General features: G+C 42.9%; 1 protein-coding gene across 4 annotated transcripts in view; it reads right to left on the bottom strand.

Annotated features, from left to right (window-relative positions):
* RNGTT (RNA guanylyltransferase and 5'-phosphatase) overlaps positions 1-24,808 on the bottom strand; it is a 601,184-nt gene that overhangs the window by 541,939 nt on the left and 34,437 nt on the right. The gene's annotated exons all lie outside the window — the stretch shown is intronic.

Raw genomic sequence — 24,808 nt, 5'->3', positions numbered from 1 at the left:
AAACAACAGATGACAACATTCTACCCAGAGCAATATAAATTTCAACCCTTTGGATTTATTCATGGAGTTGTTAGCTTACCTTAAAACTTAACAAATTACATGAACCTGAAATTTACATCCACGTTTGAGGGTTTGAAATTAGAATTATTAGATGTGGAATTGACAATCCAAGACGGGTCCATAGTGACAGAGGTAGACAGAAAACCCTCCTCAACTAATTCTATTTTACATTACAGTAGTTCCCACCTGACACACAAAAGCTGTACAGTTTAGCCAATTTCTAAGACTGAAAAGAATAAACAGCAATGGCACGCAGTTTTCAGAACAGGCACAAGAATTAAAAGAAAGATTTTCCAGCTGGGGCTACAGCACCTGTAACTTACCTGTGGCACCTAACAGGTGTTGGCAATAACTAAATCACACTTGCTGTCAGTTGACATGGATTAAAGTTGACTCAACCTCTGTCCTGTGTCCTTGTGTGTACCACATTGAGCATGGAGAAAAGAAAGAAGACCAAAGAACTGTCTGAGGACTTGAGAAACCAAATTGTGAGGAAGCATGAGCAATCTCAAGGCTACAAGTCCATCTCCAAAGACCTGAATGTTCCTGTGTCTACCATGCGCAGTGTCATCAAGAAGTTTAAAGCCCATGGCAGTGTGGCTAACCTCCCTAGATGTGGACGGAAAAGAAAAATTGACAAGAGATTTCAACGCAAGATTGTGCGGATGTTGGATAAAGAACCTCGACTAACATCCAAACAAGTTCAAGCTGCCCTGCAGTCCGAGGGTACAACAGTGTCAACCCGTACTATCCGTCGGCGTCTGAAAGAAAAGGGACTGTATGGTAGGAGACCCAGGAAGACTCCACTTCTTACCCCGAGACATAAAAAAGCCAGGCTGGAGTTTGCCAAAACTTACCTGAAAAAGCCTAAAATGTTTTGGAAGAATGTTCTCTGGTCAGATAAGACAAAAGTAGAGCTTTTTGGGCAAAGGCATCAACATAAAGTTTACAGGAGAAAAAAAGGCATTCAAAGAAAAGAACACGGTCACTACAGTCAAACATGGCGGAGGTTCCCTGATGTTTTGGGGTTGCTTTGCTGCCTCTGGCACTGGACTGCTTGACCGTGTGCATGGCATTATGAAGTCAGAAGACTACCAACAAATTTTGCAGCATAATGTAGGGCCCAGTGTGAGAAAGCTGGGTCTCCCTCAGAGGTCATGGGTCTTCCAGCAGGACAATGACCCAATACACACTTCAAAAAGCACTAGAAAATAGTTTGAGAGAAAGCACTGGAGACTTCTAAGGTGGCCAGCAATGAGTCCAGACCTGAATCCCATAGAACACCTGTGGAGAGATCTAAAAATGGCAGTTTGGAGAAGGCACCCTTCTAATATCAGGGACCTGGAGCAGTTTGCCAAAGAAGAAAGGTCTAAAATTCCAGCAGAGCATTGTAAGAAACTGATTGATGGTTACACAACCTTTAGCCAAAATTACTGCGACCAATTATTAGGCTGAGGGTGCCAATACTTTTGTCTGGACCATTTTTGGAGCTGTGTGTGTGAAATGATCAATGTTTTGCTTTTTGCTTCATTCTCTTTTGTGTTTTTTCATTTAAGACAAATTAAATGAAGATAATAATACCAAATAATTTGTGTTTGCAATCATTTTCAGGAAGAAACTGAGTATTATCTGACAGAATTGCAGGGGTGTCAATACTTTTGGCCACAACTGTAGATCTATTGAAAAAGAATCAGACAGAAAGAAGATAGATAAGAGATTTACTTTCAGTTTCGAATATGGTCCCATAGACAAGCACATTAGATCCATCATTAACAGACAATGGCACATTCTAGAGAGGGACAATGTAATTGCAGATGTAGTGGCACGTGAACCGCTTATATCTTGCAAGAGAAGCAAAAATGTTAAAGACATGCTAGTTTATAGTCGAATAAAAACAGAACCCAAAATTGGCTAGACACACTACAACCTACAGGTAACCATGAATGTAGCACCTGTAGTTTTTGCCCTTATCATCTTACCTCTCCAACTTTAAGAATAGGAGACCTTATCCAGCGAACACTTCATTTCCTGCAGAACCCGCTTTGTAGTGTACATTATCCTCTGCCCCTACAGGTTCTTTACGTCGGCAAAACGATCCCACGTTATTTGTCAGGGAGTATTTTACGTCAGTTACTACGGCAAAGGCTCATCACGTTTGATACAACACATTGATGTCCATGGAGGGAACCCAGAGGTAATGCGCTTTGCTGGGTTGGAAAGGGTTAGGCCGTCAGCACAGGGTGGGAATCTGCACAAATCACTCTTGATGAGGGAAGCTGCGCACGAAAGTGCAAAGTCCGATGGGTTTTAATGGTAAGCTGGACATGACTGTCTTTTGTATGTTTTGGTGTTTTTTCTGTATGTTTGGGTTTTTGGTTTTTCTTTTTGCTTGAAGGGTTAACCTGTCTGGAGTTCTCGTCCACCTTGTAGGATAGTAAGTGTCAATGGAACAATATATTGTATCAGGTGCGACACTCAAGGTTTAACTGTCTCTCACATCATTTCCTTCTCAAATCAGAAACCGCTGAAGCGCAATCAGCGCAAAACAGCCGTTGTCCATTCCTCCTGCTCACCACACCTCTCCCCAGCAAAATGTTTAACAGGAGCGGTGAGTGCCACCTTCTTTTTCTCCTGTTCATGAACTATTATCATGGGTTTTTCTCAGAGAGCATTGTGTCCACTGTACCATATAGGTGCAGACCCATTTGACTGCACAGGAACTTATAGAGCAGTATTTGATGTGGGTTCAAGATTTGTTCTCTTTTCCCTACACTAACCCCTCCACCCACGAGCCTGTTTTCACCTTCATGACCAAGCCAAATTTTACCATTCTCACTACTGTCACTTTATGAGGTAAAAAATCTGGAACACTTCAACATATCCCACTGATTCGGATATTGTTTTCTCGTGACATATTGTACTTCATAATAGTGGTAACATTTCGTCGATATAACTTGCGCTTATTTGTGAAAAAAAAAAAACGAAAATCTGACGTAAAGTTTTTAAATTTTGCTATTTTCAAACTTTTAATTTTTATGCCCTTAAAATCAGATTTAAGTCACACAAAATAGTCAATAAATAACATTTCCCACATGTTTACTTTACATCAGCACAATTTTCAAGACAATTTTTATTTTTTGTTAGGAAGTTATAAGGGCTAAAAGTTGACCAGCGATTTCTCAATTTTACAACACCATTTACAAAACCATTTTTAAAGGAACCACCTAACATTTGAAGCAACTTTGAGAGGTCTATAAGACATAAAATAACAAAAAGTGACATCATTCTAAAAACTGCACCCCCTCAAGGTGCTCAAAACCAAATTCAAGAAGTTTATTAACCCTTCAGATGCTTCACAGGAATTAAAGGGGGAAAAATGAACTTTTCACAAATTTTTTATTTTCACAAGTGTAAAAGGAGAAAATGGCCCCAAAATTTGTTGTGCAATTTCTCTTGAGCATGCCTATATGTGTGAGAAAACAAACACTGGGCGCACTGCAAGGGCTCGGAAGGTAAGGAGCACCATTTGACCTTTTGAATGTAAAATTTGTTGGACACCATGTCAAATTTGGAGAGTCCCTGATGTGCCTAAAAAGTCAAACCCCCCCCACAAGTGAAATCATTTTGGAAACTAAACCCCTCAGGGAACTTCTCTAGATATGTAGTGAGCATCTTGAACCCCCAGGTGCTTCACAGAAGTTTATAACAGAGTGAAAATGTTAAAAGGGGGGGACACACACAATAATGTTCTTTTAGCCCCGATTTTTTTTTATTTTCACATAGATAAGAGAAAATGGACCTCAATTTCATGTGCAATTTCTCCTGAGTACATTGATACTCCATATGTGGGGAAAAACTACTGTTTGGGCACACGACAGGGTTTAGAAAGGAAGTTTTGGAACGCAGAATTTGATGGAATCGTCTGTGTGTGTTATGTTGCATTCAGAAAGCCCCAACAACCTAAACAGTGGAAAACACCTCAAAAGTGACCCCATTTTGAAAACTATACCCCTCAAGGGATTTATCTAGCTGTGTGGTGAGCACCTTGAACCCACAGGTGCTTTACAGAATTTTAAAATGTTGATCTGTGAAAATGAAAAAATATATATTTCTCATAAAAATTTTGTTTTAGCCCCAATTTTTAGGATCGCCTGGAGAAAATGGACCCGAAAATTTGTTGTGCAATTTCTCCTGACTACGCCAATACTCCATATGTGGTCGAAAACTACTTTTGAGGCACAGTGCTAAACTCAGAAAGGAAGAAGCACTATATTGGGGTTCAGATTTTGGTGTACTAGTTTGAGGGTGCCATGTAACATTGGCAGAGCTCCAAAAGGTGCCAGAGCAACACAATCCTCATAAGAGACCCTATTTTAAAAACTACACCTCTCAATTAATTCATCGAGGGATGCAATGATCATATTAACACCACAGGAGGGTCACAAAGTTTTATACCATTTGGTCAGTAAAGAAAAAAAAGAATTCCATTTCTTACCACCAAATTTTTGTTTTAGCCCCAGATTTTACTTTTTCACACTGAGAAATAGGATACAATGACACCAAAATTTGTCCCACAATTTCTGCTAAATGTAGAAATATTCCATTTGTGGCTAGGCAGTACTGTATAGCCATAAGGCGAGACTTGGGAGGAACGGAGCGCTATTTGCCTCCTGGAGTGCAGATTTTCCAAGAATAGTTTGTGAACTCCATATGCAGAACCCCTAAGTGCTAGAAGGACAGAATTCCCCCTCAAGTGCCCCCATTTTGGAAATTATCTACAGGTGTAGTGATGTTTTGACTCCATGGGTGTTTTCCAGAAACAAGCACCAGTGGATGTTGCTCAGTGAAAATTGCAAACTGCAGTTATTGTGACCAGTACGTTAGAGTACTTTGTGCCAAACTCATGCACCTGTGGTGCTCAGAAGGGAGGGTGGCAAGGAGCCATGTAGCTATTCCAGAGCCTTTGTTCTACCAGAAACATGTAATCCCCCTTATTTCCATTAACAGATGGCAAAAATCAGTGGTGACTTGCTTTCTTGTGGATGGAGTAGAAGCTTCTATTTGGAACGTTTTACATAATGTTTGGGATCACATTTATCCTGCGGTCTATGCTGAGCACTTACATTCGGGCTTCCATCGGAATCTCTGAGTGACATAATTCAGATGAAACCCCGGAGGGATCCATTCACTATAATGAGGCAGCAAAATTTACTCTGGATTCCGTCTAGCCTCTGTTCAGAATTGTCCTTTTTTTCCCCAAACTGCACAAAACTGAGGCCGATGGCACACTGAAAAAACGAACACCGCTGGATCAGAGGCCAGACAGCATGCACAGTCCCTCCATCTGCCTCATTATAGGGAATCTTCCACAGAGTATCCTTTCTGAATCACGAATTTCAGAGATTTATATGGAAACCCAGATATAAGCGCTCAGCGCAGGATAAATGCGAGTTAAGCTTTACATGATCTTTTGGAGGCAAAATGAAAAAAATTGAACAGCAGGTGAAAAAATTTATTTTTTATGCCATTCCTCATGCGGTATAAGTGATTAGACTACTTCATTCTTCGAGTCAGTGCGATTAAAGGAATTCCAGGTTTATATTGGGTTTTTATGTTTGGCTGCTGTCACACACTAAAAGCAGCTTTTTTTCCCCCAAAAAAATAGCTTTCGCATCGCCATATATTGAGAGCTCTAATTTTTCCATATTTCATCCGACAGTCATGTATGGGCTTGGTTTTTTTGGGGAGTAGACATTTTTATTAGTACCATTTTTGGGCATATGAATTTTTTATTGCTTTCTATTTCGATCATTAGGAGGCAGAATTAACAAAAGTCAGCAATTCAGGAATTTTTTCTTTTTTTATGTCATTATGCATGTGGTAAAATTGATAAGGTAGCTTTATTCTTCGTGTCAATATGATTAAAGTGATACCACATTTATAGCTTTTTTATGTTTTTGCACTTTTTTACAATAAAAACTACTTTATAGAAAAAAATTATTTTTGCATTACTTTTTTCTGAGAGCTCTAACTTTTTTATTTCACCACTGATGGAGCTGTATGGTGGCTTGTTTTTTGCAGGACAAGATGGTGTTTTCAGAGATACCATAGTTATTTACATTCATCTTTTTGATAGAGTTTTATTCCTTTTTTTGTTCAGCAGTATGATGATAAAGCATTTTTTTTTTGCCCCAATTTGTTATTTTTTGACGGCGTTCACTAAGGGGTTAACTAGTGGGACAGTTTTATAGGTTGGGTCGTTCCGGACACAGCGATACAAAATATGTGCACTTTTTTTTTTTCATAAAAATATTTATTCATGTGTACAACATTTTTTGTATCATTCTTCTTGTGTCACTTTTTTAAAATAATAATTATATATATTTTTTCCGCTTTTTCACTTTGTCCCAATATGGGACTTCCACTTTTTGCAGTCTGATCGCTTATAAAGCATAGCAACGCAAGAGAATTGCAATGCTTTATAAACTAAAGCTGCACTGACAAACTTGCTTCACTATGATCTGGGCATGGTGTAAAAAGTATGCTAGCTCTGGTGACCCAGATACCGTCACAATGACACTGGGTCACCATGGCAACGATCTGGCCCTCGCAATGACGTTTCGGGGGATGCCGATCGGAGGGCAGAGGGGGCTTCCTCCCTCTGCATGCCTGCTAAATGCTGGGATCGATATTGATTGCAGAATTTAATGGGATAAAAAGCCAGAAGCAGTGGGGGCACTGCTCCTTCACTAAATGTCGGGTGTCAGCTGTCAGAATCAGCTGAGAACCGGCGGAAATAGTCGGCGCACAGCCTCTTTGCCGGAGACCACTTTAACGTATATACTGCATCAGTCGGGAAAGTACTGAACATGATGTATATATACTGCAAATGTTGGGAAGGGGTTAAATATTCAAAATTTAATGGATACTAATAAAATACATGTAAAGGAGCTTCTTAAAGGGAGACGCTTTTGCCATTTAATTGAAAGCAGATAATAAAGGACAAGTAAACCTGACTCCAAGGGTGTGTCACTTATTAGGCGGTGTGCTGTAGTTTCAATATAATGAGTGTTTTATGAGCAGGAGATAGTGATGAGCGAGCGTACTTGTCACTATTCGTTCGCTCGAGCATCAGTGTGCTCAAGATGCTCGTTACTCGGCAAGTATTTTTTGAGTGCTCGAACAGGAGCTCGAGACACCTCCCTGCATGTTTGGTGCTTTTTAGATAGCCAATAAACATGTGGGGATTGCCTGCCAGTCACTGTAAAGCCAAAAAAAAAATGCCGTAGCCATCTTGGTCGTGGCATCACTGTGATTGGCTGGCCACATAGCGTTATCAGGTCTATATGACCCATAACACCCTACTCTGCACACTGTAACCCGGTCACAGACAGCGTAGAAGGAGGTGCTCCTGCAGTGTAGCCAGCCCATCTGAGGTGTGCAAATTTTCCTGTGATTGTAAAACTGCAAAAACAAATTCAGCAATGAAATATTATACAGCATGTATAGTGCTCCACTTGAGCATCAAATCAAAAAAAGCCAGACTTGCTTGGTTAGAAATAGCATTGTTATATTGATACTGCAGGGTAAGAAGTTCATCTGTGTTGGGCCAATTTTCCTGTGCTAGTATTCCTTCCTCTTTTTATTTTCCCCTTCAGTAGACAAATATTATAACATGGCTATATTGCTCCAGCACTGAAACAAATCCATCCGAGGTGGGCAAATTTTCTTGCAATAGTAATACTGCAAAGTTTTCACAACAGGGATATATCACATGTAATTTAAAATGGGCAAAGTGCAGGGTAAGGGACGGTGAAATGGCCGTGATACTGATGGTGAGCACAGAGGCTGAGGCCGTGGGCAAGGTCAATCGCTGTCTGCCGCAGGAGCATAAGAAACACACATCATGTCAATCTAGCTTCCTGTCCCACTTTAGTATTCCTTGCCCCCTACACTCGTGAAGCCAGACCAGTGTGAAAAGGTTGTTGGACGGATAGCAGATCATGCTTCTAGTCACTTTGCCAGCATCACCTTGATCCTCCTTCCTCCCACCATGTCGAGTGCCCGGACACAAGTGATCCCACACTTGGATACAACGAAGAGCTGTTCTCATTTCCAGTTATAGATTCTGGCCTCTCAACCTGCCCATTTCAAGGAGGACAAGAGGTGATTGCATGTAGCGATGCCTAAATATTTGAGCAGCCACGCTAAGGCAACAGTGTGAAAAAGCAATTACTGTCACAAAAGGTGGATGACGATGAGACACAATGGTCAGCAAGTGATGTTGTTACATCAGCAAGTCAGGAGGAGGACCAGGGTGTGGAAGTGGAACACAAGGTGATGCAAAATGAAGTCACTGACCCAACCTGGGAAAAAGCGACATGCAGAGTAAGAACAGCAGCACACATGGAAAGGGATCTGCAGAACCACAAAAGACAGGAAGATGCAGTGGGGTGGCCAGAGACACAAGGCAGGCAACTGTTCCCCAAAGCATCAACATGGGTGAAGTTGCCAAACCAAGGGTTAGATGTTCCAGAGTCAGGCGTTTTTTTTTGTTTAAAGACATTCCAGTTAACCCAAAAAAGGCCATTTGCAACATCTGTCATGCCAGCATCAGCAGGGGCAGCACAACATCCAGTCTGACTACCACTAGCATGCTCAGGTACATGCAAGGAAAGCACTTGACTACTAGGGCTGAATGCCAGGATCCAGAAACAGTGTCTTCGGGTGTCACCACTGCTCTTCCCTTGTTCTACATGCACCCTAATCCCCTGTCCATGATATAAGTGAATACGACTCTCACCCTGCACCTGTCGTTGCACACTTGCAACCATGATCAGCAACTACATCCATGTCCTTGTCAAAACACAGCGATCAGTTATACCTACCCCAGTCCTTGAAACGCAAGCATAAATACGCACCCACCCACAGGTCACAATACTAAACGGCCACATTTCCAGACTGCTTGCCCCAGAAATGATGCAGTTTAGGCTTGTGGAGAAGGAAGCTTTTCGCAAACTCATGGCGGTGCCCATCCATCAGTACTCAGTCCCCAGCCACCGGTTTTCACCTAGTGTGCCGTCTCCGCCTTACACAAGCACGTGTCCCATATCAGCAGCCATACCCTGGCTAATGCTGTTACTGGGAAGGTCCACTTAACCACAGACACCTGGACAAGTGCTTGTGAACGTGGACGCTATGTTTCACCTGATGGCACACTGGGTGAACGTTGTGGAAGCCGGGACCCAGTCGGACCCTGGGACAGAACATATGCTACTGACACTGAACACTGCGGGCCCTGGTTCAATCAGGGTTTCCCCCACCTTCTACAGCAGTTCCTGCATCTAGTCCTCCTCACCCTCCATTTCCGAAACATCAACATCAGTCGCAAGCTGGAAGAACAGCATCAATGCCACGGCCAAGTGGCAAAAGGCTCTGCTGAAGCTAAATCTGCATAAGTGACAAACGAACACCGCCGCAGAGTTGTTGAAAGGTCTAACAGACCAAACTGATCTGTGGCTTTCACCACTGAACCTACAACCAAGCATGGTTGTATGTGACAATAGCCCTAACCTGGTAGCAGCTCTGTAGTTTGACAACCTCACAGACTTACCATGCCAGGCCCACGTGCTCAGCTCAGTGGTTTCTAAATACCTACCCAGATCTGCTTGAGCTACTTGTGAAAATACACCGCGTGTGTTCCCATTTCGGCAAGTCAGCTACAGCTGCCGCCTTAGGAGTGCTGCAGCAGCGTTTGCAACTTCCAGCTCACCAACTGGAGTGCAATGCCACCACGTGTTGGAACTCAACGATACATGTGTTGGCAAGGCTTTGAGAACAGCAGAGGGTAGTAGCTGAACACCAGCTAGAACACGTCTGTCGGTATTCCGGTCAGCCTCCACACCTAAGAGCTGATGAGTAGGCATGGATGTCTGACATTTGTGCGGTTCTCAAACTTTCAGGACTCGACCAAGATGGTTGCTCCTCACAATTAAAGAGGAGGCTTTGGAGGCAGAGCAAGTTGAGATGCAGCAAGAAGCTATTCTGGGTGATGCTACACAGCCCAGTCTCATGTCATCTTCTCAACAAGGATTGGGCAATAATGAGGCAGAGGAAGAGAGAGGAAGAACAGGAGCTAGTAGCCCGAGCTACAGCTGGTAGTACTCACACCACCTTCATCCCGTCTGTTCAGAGTGGATGACCTGAAGATGAGGAGGATAACGGACAGTTGGAAGTCTGGCACACAATTATTGGTTGGTCACCCTTCTAGACCCAAGCTTAAAAAGAGACCTTTACTTCTCTCCTTCCCTTGGCAGTGAGGTCTAATAAAATGTTTGCAGTGCCAGAAGGCCCTAGATGAAAAATTATTAAAAAAAAATTCCCATCTTTCAATGCTGATGGCAGAGGTCACAGTTCCTTGGACAACCAAGGAGTGGAGATGAGGAAAACACACACCAGATGCAGCAAAGGCAAGGATGCGTGTGGTACTCTGACAAGGAGGAAAAAGTTTCAGAAGATGCTGAAGGAGAACTTTGCTGACCGTACCAGCGTCCTCCGTGATTTTTCTGTGCCTTACAACTATTGAGTATCAAAGCTAAACACGTGGCATGAACTGTCTCTTTATGCTTTGGAGGTCCTGGTCTGCCCTGCCGATAGCAATTTGTCAGAGGGGGTTTTCAGTGCCGCCGGGGGTATTATAACTAATAGGCACATTCGCCTCTCAAATGAACATGCTGACATGCTAACTTATCAAAATGAACAAGGACTGGAATTGGCCAAACTTCTCTACACCATAGCATGACAGCAGCAGAACACACTCAAATTCAGTGTTTTGTTGTTTTTTTTTTTCTGGTCTATTCCCATGCACCCCTTCCCACCCAAACATGGATATATGCTTCAGAATCAAGTCTTTTTTGTGTTGCCCTCCTCCACCACCACCACCACCATATCAACAGCGTGATCATGCTATCCTTGCTAAACATTTTTAAGGCTATTTATGATACCTGCATTAACAATTTTTAGAGGCCTACCTCGAACATTCTTTGATACATGTTTACCCCCCCGAGGGGTAAATGTTTTTCAGCCCATGCACTTAGTGCATGCTCATTACCAGTCTAGGATACCCACTTCTTAATAATGGGAAAAAAAAGGTTTTCTGAGGCTCTCCACTATGTCTCTTCAAAGGGTTATTAGAGTGTCTACTTCTATTTTTGGCATCCCTTGCACTTAGTGCATACACTTTACCAGTCTAGGAAACCCACTCCTTAGTAATGGGAAAACATACTTTGCTGAGGCTCCACCTTCTAGTTGAGCGAACATTTTTGAAAACCAATATATATATAACCAGTAATATACGAACCTTGCACCTTGTTGTGGGCTGTCAGGTGGTTGTCACATAGGGAGGTCTCACACTGTGTATAGGATGTAATAGCTGGGACTGGAGAGTTTGTACAGTAAGTACAGAAGAACATGGTCTCCTCCATATTAGGCTGAGTAGACGCGAAACGCTTCACTATATTCCCCAGCAGGATTGATGAAATAACAGTCCTTGATCCTGCTACATTAAAATAATCACTTTTTTTCATGGCTAACTCAAACAGATTCTAATCTGTTATAATACAGCTCTTATCAGCACTTCGTTTATGGTGAGGTGTGGCAGTAGGGATAGCATATTACAGCCATCTAGTTGGGGATTATTACATCATAAATTCTAAGCCTTGCTGTTGCTTTTTCCATAGGGTACCATTACACATAGCGATGCACCAGCGATCCCGACAACGATATGGATCGCTGGTGCATCGCTAAGTGGTCGCTAGTGAGCTGCCACACAGGCAGATCTCACCAGCGACATCGCTGGGGTCGGGGGTCGCTACTTACCTGTCAGACACGGCGATCCTGACGTCCTCCCGCCCGCGTCCACGCGTCGCTCGTCGGCGCCACAGGATGCCCAGCAGGAAGCGCCCGACAAGAAATGATCCAGGAGCTTCTCGCGCGACCAACAATGAGCAGCGGGGGAGCCGGTCGGAGGAAAGTATCACATATAGCGATATCGCTAGCATTATCGCTGCAACGTCACAAAATCGGTGACTTTACAGCGATATTGCTAGCGATATCGCAGTGTGTAACGGGGGCTTTACACTCATTGACCAATTCATGTTTTTTACAGTGATCTGTATTCAGATATTCATCAAAGCAGGACAATTAACGGATTTAATGTGCCCATTCACAGTTTCTCAGTATCATCTGTATGTAAAGGGTAGTGGTGGTATACTGTACGCTACTGGAGCTGGAATTACCACTTTTGCACAGTACTCTGTTTCCATCCATCTAAGGGTACTTCTTGAAATATGTATGGGGTCATTATCATGCTGGAAAACCCATGACCTAGGATGCAAACCTGGCTTTCTGACCCCAGGCACTACACTGCAATCAGAATCATGTGCTTTACCAAAAAGCTATCTTGGTCTCATCTGTCCACAAGATGACTGCTGGCCCTCTATAAATTGTGAGGGCTGCCTGCTGGCCCTCCAAATTTCAAACTTTACAGTATTAACACAAAAAAGTAAATCTGCAAACCTCAAATTGATAAATTATACTGTAATAGCAATATATGGCTATGCAAAGCATAAACATCAGATGGCACTCCAAACAATTTACGAAGGCCACCTGCTAGCTCTCTAACAATAGTAAGGGACGCCTGATGGCCCACTACAAATAGTGATGGCCCTGAAAAAAAAAAATTGACTTCAAAGTCACTCTTTCATAAATTAAACAGGATGTGTTTGATCATGTCTCACACACACCACATGGTCAGATAAGGTATTAAAATGAAAAAATTACATTTCCAGTTGAAAAGTGGAAAAAAACCACAAAAACGCTGTGTGTGATTATAGCCCTAAGTGTGGAGGAGCCTTTTTTTTGTCTTATTTATTTTGCCTTACATACAATTCATTATCCTGGAAAGAATGTTTCTTAACATTTTTTTTCCAGTAAAACCAATTTTAACTGTGGTTTTGAATGTTTTATTGTCAGTCCATAAAAGTGGCGTAATACTCTGACAACCTTGCTCCCAGCGGCTGCTTAGGATTCAGAGATGCTTCCAGAGGTCTTTCCCATACTTTTCAGCAATCTGTAGACCTCTTCCAAATCTACAGGGGGGCCGACAGAAAAATGGTCAAGTTTCCTACTGACTTCCATTATACTCGATACTCAGGTCGAGCACACGAGCATTATGATTTGCTCGACTCAAGTAACAAATACCCGAGCATTTTGGTGCTCACTCATCACGAGCAGTAGAATAGGGGTTCCCCAACTCCAGTCCTCAAGGCCCACCAACAGGTCATATTTTCATGACTTCCTTAGAATTGCCCAGGTGATAATTGTATTGCACAGGTGAAGGAAAGGAAATCCTAAAAACATGACCTGTTGGTGGGCCTTGAGGACTGGAGTTGGGGAACCCTGCAGTAGAATATCACTGCTGGACTAGGTTTCACGTGTCAGGAAGTCAGGCTAATCTGTGTAAACCCACCCCCACACCACTGATTGCCAGCTTGCTCACAGTGCACAGTTGTACACAGAAAGTCGACAGTCAGGGGAGTGGGCGGGGATATACAAAGTTCAACTTTCTGAGCACCGCTATATCTATAACAGAGAAAATAAAGACCATCAAAACTACACCAGGCAGTCCAGTAAATGATATATCCCTGGACTCAGGCTCTCAGCTACTACATTGCGTTGCTCTTAGGCTAGTTTCACACTAGCGTTCTTGGGCACAGTGCAGGGCCGCCGTTAAGCCCCACCGCCGGCCACGCCCCTGCCGGCCAATTCCTCCTCTGATCGCATGACGCTGCATGCGATCAGTGCACCCTATATTTTGCGTTGGGTACGCTGACCTTGCGCTGGTATGATTTTGCTGGCGCTGCGCCCAGCGCACAAAAACGCGCTGTGTTTCATTTTTGTGTGCTGGGCGCAGCGCCAGCAAAATCATACCAGCGCACGGTCAGCGTACCCAACGCTAAATATAGGGTACGCGCACGCTGATTGCATGCAGCGTCATGTGATCAGAGTAGGAACTGGCCGGAGGGGGCACGGCCGGGGGCGGGGCTTAGCGGCTGCCCTGCGCCCGAGAACGCTAGTGTGAAACTAGCCTTAGATAACAGCAAAAAACTGCTGACAGATTCTCATGGGGTATTCCACTTTTTAGTTTCTCCTCCTCATAGGAGTTAGCATAAAATAATAAAATTATCATTACACCATTCACCTGCTCCTAAGCCTACCTTCTGCTTCCAATGATGGCTTATTTGCCACAGCAATGTTAATTTAGATTGCACAATCCACTGAGCTCAGGGATTGGCTGCAATGGTCACATGAACTTTACTTGTGATACCACCACTTCACTGGGAAGCAACGGTAGAGAGTTGGTGAAGGGGAGTAATGCTAAAGACCCTATTTTTTTTTTTAGCAAGTGCCAGCCTACGAACTGAAGAAAAATGAAAATGGAAAAACCCTTTAAAATGCATAAAGAAATATAAGTTTGTGCGTGAAAGTCAAAAATTCTAAAGATGACTAAATGTGGAAGTAGTAGAGGGGGAAAACACGGTCCCCATACATTTTCAGGATGTCAAGCTATGCTGTGAAGACTAAAAGTTTGCAAAGAACGTTCCATGGAGTTGCTATACCAAGACATATAGATAGCTCACAAAGATGTTGTCCCTTTAATCTAGTATTGGAGAATCAACTGATATACAGCAAAGCAGAGGCATACAAAAACATATGGGAATTGTGTCATGTATTAAAGGAGCTCATGTCTGTAGGGGTGTAGTTAGGGACCAAAGACATTAATCCCACACAATACAAACCTAAATGTAGCTGAGTATTAGGAAATATGGCAATGAGAAAGAAATGGGCCAAGGCAAAATAATATAGGTGACCACAGAATTCTAATAAATATGCAGCAAGCCTGGAAAATTAAATAAGTTATTTCTATTTTTTGCATCTTTACAAGAGGATTGCTGAGGCTGAGACCCCAGCAAAAAAATACTTTTATATATCTAGGAGAACTTAATGAGGAATAAATTACCTGTTCTGTTTTCCAGCTAACGGCTTCTGTGAATAAACGCCTAGAATTTATTTTATAGCTACCGCAAATAGATAGACATCCCCATCTAGTGGCTGGTTTCTTGCATTACACAGGCAATGCATTTTATTGTTTTACAGATTAAAGAGGAGAGTGAACATGAAATTTCTGGTTTACATCCAGAGGCTGAAACCCAGTACAAACACAATACAGCTAAGAATCTGTTCCAATTACATCCAGTCTGTGCTAAGCACATCGCTGGCACACGTCTTGTGTTCTGTGCTAGAAAAATTGGATACGATATATAGCACTGTCAGCTGTGGAGAGGACTGAATATGTAAGGTATTGCAGACTTCATTTAAACAAGAAATTGAAAAACAATGTATATTCAAAGGCTGCATAACTGTTAAAGGGATATTCCAAAAGATAGAAAGATAGTAAGTTATCCCTTACCCATAGCTGACTGATCGCTGAGGGATGTCTGCTGTGACCCCCAGCGATCCTTATAGCCAGGAGCCTGGTGAAGCTCAGATAAGCATGCTCCATGTCCGCTCTATTCTGGGCCTATGGGGCTGCAACTTACTATCCTGGGAATAACCCGGAGACCTTACAGAGTTGGAAAAAGATATATATGCGTTTCCTACATGTAATGAGAATCTGTCACTAGATTTTACATTACACTGTATAAATAATAATAATAATAATAATAATAATAAATAATACATTTTATTTCTATAGCGCCGACATATTCCGCAGCACTTTACATTTCAGAGGGGACTTGTACAGACAATAGACATTACAGCATAACAATAATCACAAGCTTACAGTCTATGAGGAAAGAGGTAGACACGAGTGGTGGGTGGTAACAGTTGCCCTGATTGTATGGACCATAATGTTAAGTGTGTAACAGTACAGACACAGAGGGCTAATGGATGCATAAAGCATGTGGGAACATGATGCGGGGAACCTGGTTAAGGTAAAACTTTTGGCTCTGCCACACAGGGATAGATTAGGTTAATGTGCTGAGGCGGTAGGTCAGTCTGAATAAATGCGTTTTCAGGACACGCTTAAAATTGTGGGGATTGGGGACTAATCGTATTGACCTGGGAAGTGCATTCCAAAGAATTGGCGCAGCACGTGTAAAATCTTGGAGACGGGAGTGGGAGGTTCTGATTATTGAGGATGCTAACCTCAGGTCATCAGCAGTATACATAGATACTGTACCTGAGAAGGCTGGGCTACTTACCGTATATACTCAAATATCAGCTGAGTTATTCAGCACATCTTTTATGCTGAAAAAGCCACCCTTGGCTTATACTCGAGTGAGGGTCCCACAAGACGGAAGGGGAGCAGCAGTGGCGGAGCAGCGGGTCACAGGGGGCAGGAGCCGGCCGCTGCGGCTAAAGCCTGTGCCCGCTGTTAAAGAGAAATTAATATTCACTACACTGGCAATGAATATTCATTGCTCTTTAATTGCCTGCAGAGTAGTCACAGATGGGGATGAGGGGGCAATGCATACAAGGATGGGGATGAGAGGACCATGCACCCCAGGATGGGGATGAGGGGGCCATGCATACCAGGATGGGGATGAGAGGGACATGTATACCAGGATGGGGACGAGAGGGACATGCATACCAGGATGGGGACGAGAGGGACATGCATACCAGGATGGGGACGAGGGGGCCATGCATACCAGGATGGGGACGAGGGGGCCATGCATACCAGGATGGGGACGAGGGGGCCATGCATACCAGGATGGGGACGAGGGGGCCATGCATACCAGGATGTGGACGAGGGGGCCATGCATACCAGGATGTGGACGAGGGGGCCATGCATACCAGGATGTGGACGAGGGGGCCATGCATACCAGGATGTGGACGAGGGGGCCATGCATACCAGGATGGGGACGAGGGGGCCATGCATACCAGGATGGGGACGAGGGGGCCATGCATACCAGGATGTGGAAGAGGGGGCCATGCATACCAGGATGGGGACGAGGGGACCATGCATACCAGGATGGGGATGAGGGGACCATGCATACCAGGATACAGAGGAGGGGACAATGCATACCAGAATAGGGATGAGGGGGCATGCATACCAGGAACGGGTTGAGGGGGCCATGCATACCAGGCTTATACTCAAGTAAATAAGTTTTCCCTTTCTTTTTGGGGGGGGGGGGGGGGATAAAATTAGGTGCCTCAGCTTATATTCAGGTTGGCTTATACTCGAGACTATACAGTACTTTGAAAATCCATGGAAGAATGGCTGTATACCGTATATACTCGAATATAAGTCGAGTTTTTCAGCCCCCTTTTTGGGCTGAAAAAGACCCCCCTCGACTTATATTCGGGTCACGGTTCAAACTTACCTGGTCCCCGTCGTCTCCGCGTTCCCCGGTATGTGTCTGCGGTCCCCTGCAGCCTGTCAGTGTCCCGGCGGCGGCGGGTGATGATAGGGCAGCGGCGACGGCGTTACAAGTCACTGTGCGCCGCTCTCTCCCGCCTTCCGTCTTCTGGCAGTGACGTACAGGGGGGCGCGATGACGTGGATAGCACGCGCCCTCTGCCTGAGTCACTGAAGAGCCGGTAACGCTCAGGAGCAGCTGTCCGCAACGGAGGTGAGTATATAGTGTTTTTTTTTTTGCTTTGTTTTTTTTTTTTTTTTTTTTTAATTCCAGCAGGGGCAGCAGCAACATGATAGGATTACCTATCACTTGGCCAATAAATCATGCATTGGGGCCCACTATTACGGTACTCACTGTGCAGCATTTATGGGGGCATATGTTGTGCAGCATTACGGTACCGGTATTTGGGCCACCATAATTCACTGTGCAGCATTTATGGGGGCATATGTTGTGCAGCATTACGGTATTTGGACGGAGCGTATCTTCGGCAATTCCCACCCTAGACTTATACTCGAGTCAATAAGTTACCAGGTTTTTGAGGCAAAATTAGCTGGGGGTCGACTTATACTCGGATCAACTTATACTCGAGTATATACGGTAATCATTTTTTTGAAGTGCACATGGTCAGGAATGGCTCAGTATTTGCTCAGGATTTTACACAGGTGAAATCTGCAACAAATCTGCATCTGAGGTCACTGGCAGATCACTTGCATTTTTTATGTGTTTTTACATGTGCTTTTGATGCGTGTTTTCATTGCATGCATTTTTTTGTCACTTGAAATAAAGTTAATTGAAAGTTGGCTTCTGGGAAGGGAAAAAAGTGATTTCCTGTTTGCAGATATATTGGGGTATGTTCCCATGGTCAGTAAATGCTGTGGGTTGGACTCTCTGTACATCCGCAGCAGCCAGATGTTACAGCATAGTGGAAGGGATTTTATGAAATCCCATCTCCACTATGCATTCAGAGACTCCTCCGGCTTCCCTGTGTAAACGGACATGCGGCCACAGCATGTCTATTTATGTAGAAGAGACGCTCAGTCTCTGCTACATAAATTACCCATAGGATTTAATTAGATGCGGTAAAACCGCATTATCTTTATAGTCCCGTGTATTAAGTGTGGGAATGCAGCTTACTACGCATGTGAACCAATTAACATAATGGTGAATCATTGGAGAATAATTTAAATCTTTCCAAATTATTTTCCTAAAAGTGAGAATACTGTCCATCCAACCCACATATCTTCTAGAAATTAATTCAGGAGTGGTTATATATTTGCACAGGCCCTGACAACATCAGGTAGAGCCCTGGAACGTTATGCTTATTTCATTTCAAGCCAACAAGGCTGGAAGCATTACAAATATTAACTAATAAATTATAATCAAAGTACTGAAAAAAACGTTTGCAACTCTGGTAGGACGGAAGTTCTCCGTACGTACAGCATAATAATTTTGTATGGTAACTTTCTAATATACTATGTATAAATACCACATTAACAATCTCGGCTTCTTTTCAGTGAAAGCACATTAACACAGCAAATTACATAGCTCCGTCATATCGCGTTCAAGAAATTTCAGACATTAATTGAAAAAAAAAAAAACAAGCTCAGTAGGAGCCATCATTCACACCCTGGATCGCACAGCATGAAATTAAATGCTAGGGTAATATGACATATCAAAACTGTCACATGTTAATACTGCTCTACTGACAATGACATTTTAAGACTAACTTGAGGGCAAACTAGTTCCTTGTGCAGGACCAGAAAGACTGCTGAACCCAAACCAGCTGTGCAACGGGACAGGCCGGTTCAGAGCTGGCACGCCTGATATTTGTGTTCGCCATGGCAGAATGTAGGAGCCACAGAGCTGGTGACAGATTCACCTTTAGGAATGTCCTGAGCGCTTTATCACTTAGCTCTTGTACACTCCTGCTGACAATTTCTTTTACCTATGAAGTTTCACATTTAAACAACAATCAAAATGACATTTCTACTTGGAATACTCCTTTGAGAATGGATTTCGGCTGTGATCCTTAAGAGGAGTAATTAGTAACTTGTCATTAGTCATTCAAACTCCAAATACGGTAAATAATTTTTATTAGTCATGAAGTCCACACTGTCACTCCAGAGCATTCAGATGCAGCGCTATCACTTCAATGCCTGGCATTTTGACAGCAGATTCCATCAGCATTATTGCACCCATGTGTGTTCACGCGGACGTGCTGCAGGTCCTTCACAGAAAATATCCTTTGAAGCAGCAGCCTACAAACGTACAACTACAATGACTAGTCCAGCCGCTCCCTGCCACAATAAACAAGCCAGTGCCCCATTCATTCTGCCCATGGTTCTGGTATCAGGAATCTGCTGACAAATTCCCTTTAGGCTAAGCCCCTATGTCTCTATTAACAGTCACCTGATTAATCCAATAAAAGAGGTTTAAGAAGAGTAAAAGAAAAATAAAACCAAGACAAGCCATCAGGTCCAGATGGCCTACTACCTTGCTGTCTACAGATAATTTGGTGATGAACAGACTTTAATTTCTAATATTTAAAAGGAATCCGTCAGCTCATAACCTACATAACTGAAGGCTAGGAGACCATCAGTACCTTTCTTAAACAAAAGCAAAGCGGCCTTTCCAAGAAAATGGACTTTAGAAATGTTATGCAAATGAGGCTGAAGTGCTCTGGAAAGGACAGAGCACTTCCACTGCCTCAGTTTCAAGCTTCATCCTCAGCGTAGGTGACTGACAGTCATGGCTGCTTGAGACGTCAGTGCAAATTGGTCCGAGCACAAACAGAAATGCACGGTCTGGCTTGCCGTGACTCTCCAAACCCAAATATCCCAGCATCATAGATTTATATGTAGCTGCCACACTCCGGTCAGGAGACTTGCAGTCAGTCTGTGGATTGTGGTTTATGCTCAGACAGATTTGCATGGTCGTCTGAGGCAACACTTAGTCAGCTGCCACAACATGACAATCACTTAATGAAGGGCGGAGTTAGGCTGAGAACAGAGTTGAGATGCCGAAGTAGTGGAAGTGCTCTGTCCCACCCAGAGCTCTTCCAGCATCATTTACATAACATTTCTAAAGTGAATTTCTCGGCAATGTAGCAGCGGTTTTGCTTATTAAAGGTACTGAATTACTTATTGTCTCATATCCTACACAGTTGTGTAATCTGCTTGTGAGCTTCAATAAACTGATAGATTCCCTTTAAAAATAGTACTCCCCCATCTATAATGCTACCTCACCAGCAGTATATATTACATCCCAGCTCAATTGCATCTACGCAATTTGAACCTTTTATTGGGAGAAATTGTGTCATATGGTCTGCAGTCTGGTACATGCTCTCCTGTGTAAACAAGGAGCAATTCTCGGAATTTCTGTGAACTAAAAAATGAAATAATTCCAATTCACTTTCCTCCTGGCATCTTAGACTCCTGTGTGGTGTACTTGGGAATGAGGGCAGCGCCTAAAATGCTGCCACGGCACAACCGTTTCTACCGCCCATGACGTCTATTAGCAGAAGTCTGGCCTACTGGCGTGAACTAAAATGATACAGATTGTACTTTAACGTAGTCAAGTTTGGTCATGTCTCAAAAGAAACGCTCTTGTGATTTATTCATAGGTTCCTAAAATGGAGAGTAAGAAGAGCTCAGACACACAAGCCTACTCTGGGCTTAGTTGTTTCAACAGCAGTTCTACTTCACAAAAAAGGCTGCACGGCACTCTGAAAGAAGGATAGTCCAAAAAATAAATTCGGAGAGTGCTGAAGATAAAGCGCTTTATCTCCAGCACTTCAGTCACCCCTGCGCTTTATTCCGTCATTCTGACAGTCTATTGGTAAGTCTTTTCTGACCTGCTGTGTCGTTTCTAAAAATGGAAGACCATTTCTGGCGAAGGCCTAGTGTTGGCCGAAACGTCAAACATTTATACACAGTGGACGTACCTCCGTTAATAAAACGTTATTGATGTTTTTTCTGCAACTAATAGTGGAGTGCCGAATTTATTTTTTGAGCAGCTCTACTTCAGTAAAGGATCATTGGCTGCACTGCAATTGGATAGAAGCAAGACCAAATGCGGAGTCTCCACCAACTCTGCCAAGCGAGAGAAATGTACTCTGCACTAGGGGAATCGTATTAGAGTGAAAGCAGAAATCAAGAGGATAGACAACTCAGAAATGTCATATCTATAAAGAAGATAAAAATAGTAGTTTGTCACGCTAGTCTGTTTATAAGACTGGTACTTGGCAGGTATAGGTACCTGGTGGAAGAAATGTATGAAGCCATAGATAGTTCACCACTGTTACAGAATGTAAAGTGTAACACAGAAACCCAATGTATAAGTGTTAGTAATATGGTGCACAGTATACCTGTTCACAATTAATTGGCAAGTACTTAAATTGTAGAGTTTTAAAATAAAAGATGAACAGCAGGTAGGATTGTTAAATCTGCAGTTGCACCGTTCAGGTGTGATGCCGAGCAGCGTCGGGAAAAACTGGCTGGTTACTGGGGTCCAAAGTGACAGAGTCAAGCGTCTATTGCGGTGTAGATCGGAAAATGTACGTGTAGAGCCAGGGATGATCCGGCCGGTAGCGTCCCTAGATACCCGACAAAAAGAAGATGGCCGACGGTGCTTGGAGACTGCATGTGACGTCACAGGAGTACGGAATATCAAAAAGACCACAAAGCTAACCGACGGGTTTTGGGGAATACACCGTTCACCTTCCTCAGGGTGTCTGTGCAGGATAGCAAAGAGCGGTGCTTTATAGGCTCGCACGCCACCTTTTTACTGCCAATTACCAGTCTTATAAACAGACTAGTGCGAAATACTACTAGTTTTATTTTATTTTTTTGGTTCATCTATTAGATTTATCACATAGAATCCAGAGCTTGTCTGCAGCTTACTGTTCTTCCTGTTTCTCCTGCATACTACCATAGTGAGGGCGTTAGTGTCATCTTTACTATTTTCATATCTATAAAAGTCAAGTCTCTGCATTATCCTTTAACTTGATAATTGACCAAGTACCATTAATGTACAGCACTTGGTCCTGGGATTTGACCCCATGCTACTGTAAGTTTGTTGACCACAATTTAACCTTTTCGCGCCAGAGTCTATTTTCATCCTCTTGACCAAGCCAATTTTTTCTATTCTGACCAGTGTCACTTTATCTGTAATAACTCTGGAACGCTTCAACATATCCCAGTGATTCTGAGAATGTTTTTTCATGACATAATGCATATCATGTTAGTGGTACATTTAGGATAATATTATTTGCGTTTAATTATGAAAATATTGGATATTTTCTGAAAATTTAGCAATTTTCAAACTTGCAATATTCATGGCCTTAACCCCTTCACCACCTTGAGTTTTTTCAATTTTAAGTTTTCATTTTTTGCTCCCCTTCTTTCCAGATCTATATTTTAAGGGGTTGATACACTTAGCTGCTTCCTCAGGTAGACACAGGAACCATTCAGGTAGAGAATCATGTGCTGGTTTATTGTGGATAGCATAAACCTTGGCAGAGTTTAGCAGAATAAACAGAGCCTTTCTGGCATAACAGTAAAACAAACAAAACACAGTCCATAAGACTCCATTCCCTGCAGGGTTCACCTGCAGTTACCCTGCACACTCCTTTAGCTCCTCCAGGAGCTTTGTGGGAGTTCCTGCTCTCCCAATACACACCACCCACTGACTCTCATGGCCAGGTATTTAACACCCAGGTGATTGTCACATGACTTTGACCTCACACAGTTCCTGCCAGGACTCTGAACGTGGAGATACGGTGGACCTCCGCCAACCCGCTCTATGGAGGTCCACTAAAATCAGTCCATAACATATGTTCCTATTAACCCTTTCAGCACTTAGCGAGCTGGAGGCAAAAACACTCTGGTTTTACATCACTGTGACTCTGTCACAGTATCTTTTATTTTTCCGTCAATATGGCCCATGTGAGGGCTTGTTATTTTGGAAGACAAGTTGTACTTTTGAACAACACCATTGATTTTACCATATCGCGTACTGTAAAACGGGGGAAAAAAAAAACAATCAAAGTGCAATGAAATTGCAAAAAAGTGCAATTTCACAATTGCTTTGCTTTTTTTTTTTTTACCATGTTCACTAAATGATAAAACTGACCTGCCATTATGATTCTCCAGGTCATTATGAGTTCACAGACACCAAACATGTATAGGTTCTTTTTTATTTAAGCGGTAGAAAAAAATTCAAAGTTTGTAGCGCCCCCATTTTTCGTGATCTGAGGCTGGGGAGGGCTTATTTTTTGCATTCCAAGATGACATTTTTATGGATACCATTTTGGTGAAGATACGATCTTTTGACTGCCCGTTATTGCATTTTAAATCAATGTTGCGGCGACCCAAAAGCTCATAGTTATCTGGTAATGACAACCATGGGGTTGCTTGCACACCCCGAGTTTTTAGGTCAACCCATCGGTGACCTGCGGTCATGTGCCGATGGACAGGGTTTGTGACGCACTTCTGGTGCAGGCATGTTAAATGACACTCTCAAGATATTGGCTGTTGATGAAATCAATTGACATGTTTCAAAAAATTTACATTTGCTAAATGTCTACTTTACATAATTATTTTTTATACATTTATTTTTGCGCTAGGAAATTGGACGACAAAGTTTAACAGCAATTTTTCATTTTTCCAACAAAATTTACAAAGCCATTTTTAGCCACCAGATTACATTTAAAATTAAAGCAACGAGGAAGGAAAAAAAAATGAAAATTTTACTTTTTCCCATAAAAATGTTGATTTAGTTACCAATTTTTCATTTTCACATAGGTAACAGGAGAAAATGGACAGTACAATTTGTTGTGCAGTTTCTCCTGAGTACGCCGATACCCAATATATGGTGGAATAGTACTGTTTGGTTGCACTGCAATTCTTGGAAGCGAAAAAGCACCTTTACACTTTTGGAGTGGAAAATTGGCTGGAATCAAGAGCTAACGCCATCTCGCGTTGGCAGAGCCCCTGGTCTGTGTCAACAATGGAAACCCCCCACGTGCCCCCATTTTGGAAACTAGACCTGTCAAGGAATCTATCTAGAGGTGTGGTGAGCTGTAAAAATAAATAAAAAAATGTTGTTTTAGCCCCAAATTTTTAAGTTTCACAAGGCTAATAGGAGAAAATGGACCATACATTTTGTCGCCGATACCCCGTATGTGATGGATAACTACTGTTTGGGCGCACGACAATGCTCAGAAAAGGAGCAACAACTGAATTCTGGAGCGCAATTTTGACTGAAGTA

Source organism: Dendrobates tinctorius, unplaced genomic scaffold, assembly GCF_039654945.1.
Source record: "Dendrobates tinctorius isolate UK_male_01 unplaced genomic scaffold, ASM3965494v1 ptg000111l, whole genome shotgun sequence".
Taxonomy (NCBI): Eukaryota; Metazoa; Chordata; class Amphibia; order Anura; family Dendrobatidae; genus Dendrobates; species Dendrobates tinctorius.
Note: the sequence above shows the minus strand (reverse complement) of the source record. Positions and strands in the feature narration are given on the sequence as shown.